Raw genomic sequence first — 8,430 nt, 5'->3', positions numbered from 1 at the left:
AAAAAAAAAAAAAAAAGAAAGGCCATGGGCAGTGGCTCACGCCTGTAAAGCCAGCACATGCGTGGTGGAGCATGCCTGCAATCCCAGCTATTCAGGAGGCTGAGACAGGAGACTCGCTTGAACCCGGGAGGTGGAGGTTGCAGTGAGCCGAGTTCGTTCCATTGCACTCCAGCCTGGACAACAAGGGCGAAACTTCGTCTCCAAAAATAAATAAATAAATCAATAAATATAAATAAATACAATTTAAAATTCCGTTCCTCAGTTACAGTGGCCACATTTTAAGTATGCAACAGCTACATGTGGCCAGTGGCTACAGTATTGGACAGTGAAGGTATAAAACATTTTTATCATCACAGAAATTTACATTGGCCAGCGCTGATACATATAGAGACAAAGCAAACGTGGTGAAATGTTAGCTAATGGTAGTTTTATAGTAGGCTGTACTACGTGTAGTCAGACACGAACAGAGCAGGAGAAGGCTCCCCTCACCCCCACCCACACACACACCAGGAATGCCAGGTGACCATCAGGTGATGGGAAGGCAGTTGGTAACTGTCTCTTTGAATAACTGGTCTCAGCCAGCACCAGGGAAAGGCAGTCTCCCCATAAACAGGCACACCTGAAGCTGGTGATGAGCAGCTTCCGGATAAGATCTCACGAGTTGGGCAAGTGGGCTCACACATGCGCACTAAGAGGCAAAATGGCGGAGTTTAACTGGTGTGTGATCAGCCAGGGACATTCGGCGGGGAAGACTGCCTCAAAGACGCATGCGTCCAACTCAGTAAACACATTGCGCACGCTCCCTCCCGAGTGCTGGCAGGCCACTGTGCATGCGCACGGCCCACCCAAGGGAAGAGTCCGCGCAGTTGACTCGCAAGTTGCCCACTTGGCCCTCTTCCAAGTGTACTTTACTTCCTTTCAATCCTACTCTGAAGCTTTTTAATAAATTTTCACTCCTGCTCTGAAACTCACCTCAGTCTTTCTTTCTGCCTGATGCCCCTCAGTCAATAATTCTGAGGAGGCAAGAATCGGAGTTGCTGCAGATCCACGTGGATTTGCAGCCAGTAACGGTAAATCTTGGTGAAGCATGCATAGGTGTTTATTGCACTTTTCTTTCAATGGAGGGATGTTAAAAGCGTGGCACAGAATTCCTAATATGTGTTTCAAGGGCCCAAGCACCCTGTGAATCCAAGTTCTTTGGAAACTTCAGGATCCTAGTCCCAATAGTTCTGCTTGTTCAACAATCATTCCTAGGGTCCTCTCACCAAAGCAAGGTATGAGCTTATCAGATGATGTTCCTTGCATCCCCATCTATCTGTTTCTTGGAGAGGTATTACAGAATGGTGATTTTGCAGCTAAATAGACTCAAGCTTAAATTTTTGCTCTATCACTTAATTAGCTGTGTGCCCTTCATCATGTTAATTAACCTCTCTGAGCCACAGATTTCTCACTTGTAAAATGAGGCTGAAAATAGGTGACTGCCTTTCAGGTTATGAAAGGCACTTAGCTCTGATCCTTGCATAAAGCAAGTGTTTATGACAGGCAGCTAGGATTGTTCTAGGGTAGGAGAGATGGATTGCGTGAGACTGCTGCTTACCATGAGAAATTTCCCTTCTAAATGGAGGTCAGCCATCTGCTGGGGTACCAGGATAGCTATGCTGCTAATTGAGGGCTTAATTTGTCAGCCACAAAAAAAGAACAAGTGTCATGATGATTTTATACAGCAAAGTGTACTCCTAGGCTAGTGTTAAAATGCCCTTAATTTCTGGAAAGGATGGAGATGGTTCTCCGCAGGTTGCGGTTACTTAATGCCCTTAAGCGGCATTTCTATATCAGTTGCTGTGTCTTTTCTTTTTAAAACTGCAGATTGGCCAGGTGTGGTGGCTCATGCCTGTAATCCTGGCACTTTGGGAGGCCAAGATGGGTGGATCGTGAGGTCAGTAGATCGAGACCATCCTGGCGAAACTCTGTGGTGAAACTCTGTAGTAAAAATACAAAAATTAGCTGGGTGTAATGGCACACATCTGCGGTCCCAGCTACTCCGGAGGCTGAGACAGGAGAATCACTTCAACCCGGGAGGAGAAGGTTGCAGTGAGCCAAGATTGCACCACTGCACTCACTCCAGCCTGACAACAGAGCTAGACTCTGTCTCAGAAAAACAAAAAACAAAACCCTGCAAATTTGTGAAACTCCAAGTCTAGGGGGACCACTGACTCAAGAGACACTTGAGGCCTAAGTAGGCAAAGAGAGCCAAGCCCAGGATTCAAGGAATTGAAATTACCGGGGAATTAGCATGTTTATAACCAGTCAGTGCAGGCGTAGATATTTGCCTGTGGAAGCAAATTCCTGAAAAGGAATTTGCATTCTCCTTTGCTCACTTGCTGGAGCAAATGTTTCTCTGGGCTGGCATTTTCTTCCTTGCTTGCCTACTCATTGCAACCCAGACTTGTGACAGACAAGGGTGGGGTGGTGAGGGAAGCTCTAGATAGCAAGAGAGAGGCAGAGTGGGGGTGGGGAGAAGTGGGCTGGGCTGCACATCCAGGAGAGATGGGTGGCCTTCCTTCAATGGGAGAGTTCATGATGGCTCAGAATCCTATCCTGTTGCTTTCTTGCTTCGCAAAGAGGGAAAGTCACTTCACCTCTCTGAGCCTCCATTTTCCCATCTGTTAAAATAATAAACTCTTCCTAGCATCAAATAGTTTCTGCCCTATGCTCAAGTTTAAGGCTCAATTTCCTCAATTATAAAATGGGCATAAAAATCATACCTACCGCCGGGCGCGGTGGCTCAAGCCTGTAATCCCAGCACTTTGGGAGGCCGAGGCGGGTGGATCACGAGGTCAAGAGATCGAGACCATCCTGGTCAACATGGTGAAACCCCGTCTCTACTAAAAATACAAAAAATTAGCTGGGTATGGTGGCACGTGCCTGTAATCCCAGCTACTCAGGAGGCTGAGGCAGGAGAATTGCCTGAACCCAGGAGGTGGAGGTTGCGGTGAGCCGAGATCGCGCCATTGCACTCCAGCCTGGGTAACAAGAGCGAAACTCCGTCTCAAAAAAAAAAAAAATCATACCTACCTCAGCGTGGAGGTGAGGATTAACACTTGGCACAGCTCCTAGAATATAATAAGTGCTCAGTCAGTGCTAGCTAGTATTGGCCATTAGTCTTTTTTTTTTTTCTTTTTTGGAACAGAGTCTCCATTATCAACATCACCCAGACTGGAATGCAGTGGCATGAACTCGGCTCACTGCAGCCTCTGCCTCCCTGGTTTAAGCAATTCTCCCACCTCAGCCTCCTGAGTAGCTGGATCCACAGGTGCCCACCACCATGCCCAGCTAATTTCTGTATTTTTGGCACAGACTCGGTTTTGCCATGTTGGCCAGGCTGGTCTCAAACTCCTGACCTCAAGTGATCCGCCCACCTTGGCCTACCAAAGTGATGGGATTATAGACATGAGCCACCGTACCCAGCAAAGCATTAGTCTTTATTATAGAGCCGTAGTCCCGTATCTGTGATCTGAAATTAACTCTTTTTTTATTTCTTCACTAGATGCCGTCATGAAATTCTTTTTTATTATTTCTTTCTTTTTTTTTTTCCTTTTGCACTGACCAGAAGACAGGTTGCTAATAAAATGAAATTCATAACTCTCTGAAAACTGAAAATATTTCCATAAATTTGCCACCAAAACTCATGTGATGCAAAACTTGACCTGAACCAATCCCATTTATAGTCTGCTGGTTGTGAACATATCGATATAGTTGGTTACTGGGTGTTGCCTCAGAATATGTACCAATTCACCTTTCTAAAATCTGAAAATTTCTGAATTCTGAATCATTTCTGGCCCGTTCTGGGTAGGGAGCTATGAGCCTGTAGTAGGGGAGATAGGACAGAGCCATAAAATGACATGATCATGGTCAGAGAGTCAGGGTTTGCTGGGTTCAAGGAGTGGGGAGACCGTTGGTGCTCCAGGAGCCTTAGAGGTGAGAGCAAAGGGGACAAAGGATTTACTGCAGGGTCTTGCTTACAACAGAAACCAGCACTGGCTGATTTAGGCAGCAAGGGAACTTATTGGAAGGGTATTGGGTTAGTACCAGGGCACTGGTAAGTGGGAGAACCAGGTTCAGAGCCCTCAGGGCCAAGAAACTGTCAAAATCACCCACAGAACTGGGCAAGAGCCCTAAGCCACAGCCTGCACTGGCAATCCTGACCCATAGCTAGCAGCAGATGCGGGAGCCACTTCCAGCCCAGCTGCTGCTGCCCCAGGCAGTTTCTCAGCCCCTGCAAAGTCTGCAGTGGGAATGTCTGATTGGCAGCCAAGGTCACCTGACCACACCCAGGCTGCAAGGGAAGCTGGGTAAACAAACATCTGGAGATTTTTGTTTCCCCAGTGGGAAGCACTTCTGCCTCCTGCCCCACGACTCTTGAGAAATGGATTCCTCTATAATAGAAAAGAGGACACAGATGCCAGGCAGCCAAACTGAACAAGAACAGGCAAAACGTTTTGTAGCGACAGCCTCTCAGAGGAGGGATTGATTCTACCCAGGCCTTGAAGGATGACCAGACTTAGGTGGAACAGGGAATAGAGGGTAGAGGAATGTGCAGACCTAGGATTCTGTCTAGAACTTGCTTACAAGATGACAGTCCCGGAACTAAACACTTCATTCTCATTTAGTCCTCATTCCCGTAGGCAGCAGAGGAGCTATGATTAGCAGCATTTTTCAGACAAAGAACTTGAGGATTAAAGAGGTTAAACTTGTCCATGGACACATCATTAGAAGGTGGCAGAGCTGGGCATCTGAGATCTAGGCATTCTGACATCTGGCCCATAACCTCTACACTAGACAGAAAATAGGTTCTATATTGAGTGCCTACTTTTATCAATTAATAGTGGCTGCTTGGAGCCCTGTGTTGAGAAGAATTCTAAGGTAGTCTCTGGGATATAATGTTAGAAGTTCTGTGATAGTGACATCCTCTTAATAAATTTGACCTGAGAACTCAAAATTCACATCTTGTTAAGTGAACATGCAACGCTTACCAAAATCAACTATATATCGGGTCATTTAGAAAGAATCCAACACATTTCAAAAGATCGGAATTATTCAGACCATGTTCTTTGACCACAAGGGAACTAAACTAGAAATCAATAACCAAAAGATAAAAAGAAAATCCCCAACTCTCTGAAAATTAAACACCTCACTATTTAAAGAAGAAATCAAAATGGAAATCAGAAAACATTTTGAGCTGAATTATGGTGGCACACACCTGTAGTGCCAGCTATTTGGGAGGCTGAGGTAGGAGGATTGCTTGAGGCCAGGAGTTCAAAGCTGTAGTGAGCTATGATTGTGCCTGTGAATAGCAACTGCACTCCACTGTGGGCAAGATAGTGAGAACCCATCTCTAATACAAACAAACAAACTTGTAGGGTGCAGCTAAAGCAGTACAGAGAGGAAAATTCATGGTCTTAAAATGCAAATACTAGAAAAGGAGAAAGACTTGAAAATCAATGAATCAAATTTTATCTCAAGTAGCTGGGAAAAAAAGCAAATTCAAACCCAAGGGGGGGAAAAAGAAAGTAGAAAATAACAAAAATAAGAACAGATATGAAAATCAACAATGTTTTTAAAAGTTTGTTCTTTGAAAGGACTGATCACACTGAGTAAGCCATATCTGTCTTAAGCAAGGTAGGTGGAGAAGAATAGCACGTGTGCCACACAGTCCCTATAATTGGAACACTTCACCTTTTACATGGTGTACACTCATACATGCACTAGTTAAATTGGGTTTGATCAAAGGCACAGAGACACCAAATGTTTAAGGATTGATGGATAATTCTATTAGGTTGGAGTTGAAAGTTACCGTAAGGAGGATGCATTAGTTAGACTCTGTTGTAAGTGACAGAAGCCCAACTCAAACTGGCTTAAGCATATAAAGGACTGTGTTTGTTCACATAGCTGAAAAGTCCTGGAGGAATTCTGGCATTATTCTGCTGGTCCTAGGCATCCAAATGGTGCTGCAGGAATGGGTCTTTATGTTTTTTCTCCTCTTCTTTCTGTCTTTACTCACTTCTCAGGAGGGCCCTCCTGCCCAGGCTGGAGAAGCTGTGGGCTACTCAGGGTGTGTTGTCATGGGGCTGGCGGAAACCCAGTTGCCTAAGCACATTTCAGATTTCTGCATGTCTCACTTGCTAACATGTTATTGGTCAAAACAAGTCACATGATTAAGCTCAAAGTCTAGGTGTGGGAAAATTCTATCGTGAGGCTGTGACAAGGAAATAGAGTGAAAATTTGAGACCATTATTTAATATACAGACATTAACTAAATATTGGGCTTTCTGAGTCATAAGGTACATGCACGCTTAAGTTCACTTAAATACAGCCAGATTGTTCTCCAGAATGGCTGACTGTCTACATTCCCAAGAGCAATTCACAATGGTGGGTGTTTCCCTAAATCCTCACCAATGCTCAGCATTATCCATCTCTCTCATTTTTCCAGCCTGATGAATGTGAAATGGCTGGCAAAAATATGAGACATGGAAAACGCTGAGCGGAGGATAATGCCCACCGTGGTTTTACTTTGTATGTCTCTGATCACATGGGCACCTGAGCCTCTCTTCACATCTTGTTAATCATTTAGATTTCCCGTCTGTGAATCACCTGTTCATATCCTCTGCTCATTTTTCCCTTATTTTTTTTTTGTTCCTTTTCTTCTTTGCTGGAGGTCTGTGTATATTCTAGACATTGATCCCCTTGCCAGCTTTAGATACTGCAAACATCTTTTACAAATCAATTTTCCATTAGTTAATTTTGTCTGTAGGGCATTTCACTGAGCAGAAAAATGTGATATAATTGAATCCAGCATTTCTTGCCTCACAGCTTGTGCTTTTTGGGTCTAGTTTAAGAGGTATTTTCTCCATCTCTAGATTGCAAGGCTATGCTAAACTTTGACCTTTCGTATTTAGTTCTTTGATAACTAAATTCTCCTCTGGAATCCACCTTGTAATGGTCAAGGGTAGGGAGCCAGCTGGTTTGTTTGCTGTCATGTGCAGTGCAGAGCCAGTTTACCCAATGCCATCTACTAAAAAGTTTGCTCCTTCCTTCCTTGATCTATGGTGCCACTTTTGTCTACATCAAATCTACCTACCTATGTTTATATCTATTCTTTATTTTTATACTTTTTTTTTAGATGGAATCTTGCTCAGCTGCCCAGGCTGGAGTGAAATGGCATGTTCTGAGCTCACTGCAACCTCCGCCTCTCAAGTTCAAGAGATTCCCCAGCCTCAACCTCCTGAGTAGCCGGGATTACAGGTGCGTGCCACCACATCTGGCAAATTTTTTTTGTATTTTTGGCAGAGACGGTGTTTCATTATGTTGGCCAGGCTGATCTCAAACTCATGACCTCAGATGATCCCCCGACTCAACTTCCCAAAGTGCTGAGAGTACAGATGTGAGCTACTGTGCCCGGCCTATATTTGTATATTTGACAAGACAGTCTCTTCCATGGGGCACATGTTACCAGGACCTCCTGAGGCTGTGTCACGGAGAAATGAAAAAAAGAAAACAAAGGAAGGCAATCTCTCCTACTTGACTCTACTCTTTCTTTTTTTTTCCTGTAAAGACACTGTCTCATGTTCTGCAGGATGGTCTCAAACGAGCCTCCTGCCTTAGACTCACAAAGTGCTGGGATTACAGGTGTGAGCCCCTGTACCCGCCAGACTCTGCCCTTTGTGGGCCTTTATTCTAATTTCGAACAAGCTTGTCGACTTTCTCCAAAACAAAATCCATCTAAATTTTTGCTTGAAATTGTACTGAACTTGTAAATTAAATTAAGAACCAGCAACTTTGTGTCATTAAATTGCCATAACCGTGAGTATGGAATTGATATGTACTTAGGTCTTCTTCTATATCTTTAATAAAAATTTTAAACTTTCACCTTAGGGATGTTTAGCATTCCTTAATTTCCACATAATTTCAATATAAAGCTTAGAGAGGTTTTTTCATTCCATTTTGAAACAAACACACAGAAGAGCTGCAAGAACAATACAAGGAATTTTTTTTCCCCTGAACTATTTGAGTTTAGGTTGTCAGCCTGTTGCCCCATCACCCCTACATACTTTGTACAATATTTTTAAAAAACAAGAGCTGGGCAAGGTGGCTTACACCTGTAATTTTAGCACTTTGGGAGGCCGAAGTGGGAGGATCATTTGAACTCAGGAGTTCGAGACCAACCTGAGCAATATGATGAAACCCCATCTGCATTAGTCCATTTTCACACTGCTGATAAAGACATACCTGAGACTGGGAAGAAAAAGATGTTTAACTGGACTCACAATTCCACATGGCTGGGAAGGCCTCAGAATCATGGCAGGAGGTGAAAGGCACTTCTTACGTGGTGGCGGCAAGATAAAAGGAGAATGATACAAAAGCAGAAACCTC

Source organism: Cebus imitator, unplaced genomic scaffold (assembly GCF_001604975.1).
Source record: "Cebus imitator isolate Cc_AM_T3 unplaced genomic scaffold, Cebus_imitator-1.0 Scaffold15, whole genome shotgun sequence".
NCBI classification, from domain to species: Eukaryota; Metazoa; Chordata; class Mammalia; order Primates; family Cebidae; genus Cebus; species Cebus imitator.
Note: the sequence above shows the minus strand (reverse complement) of the source record.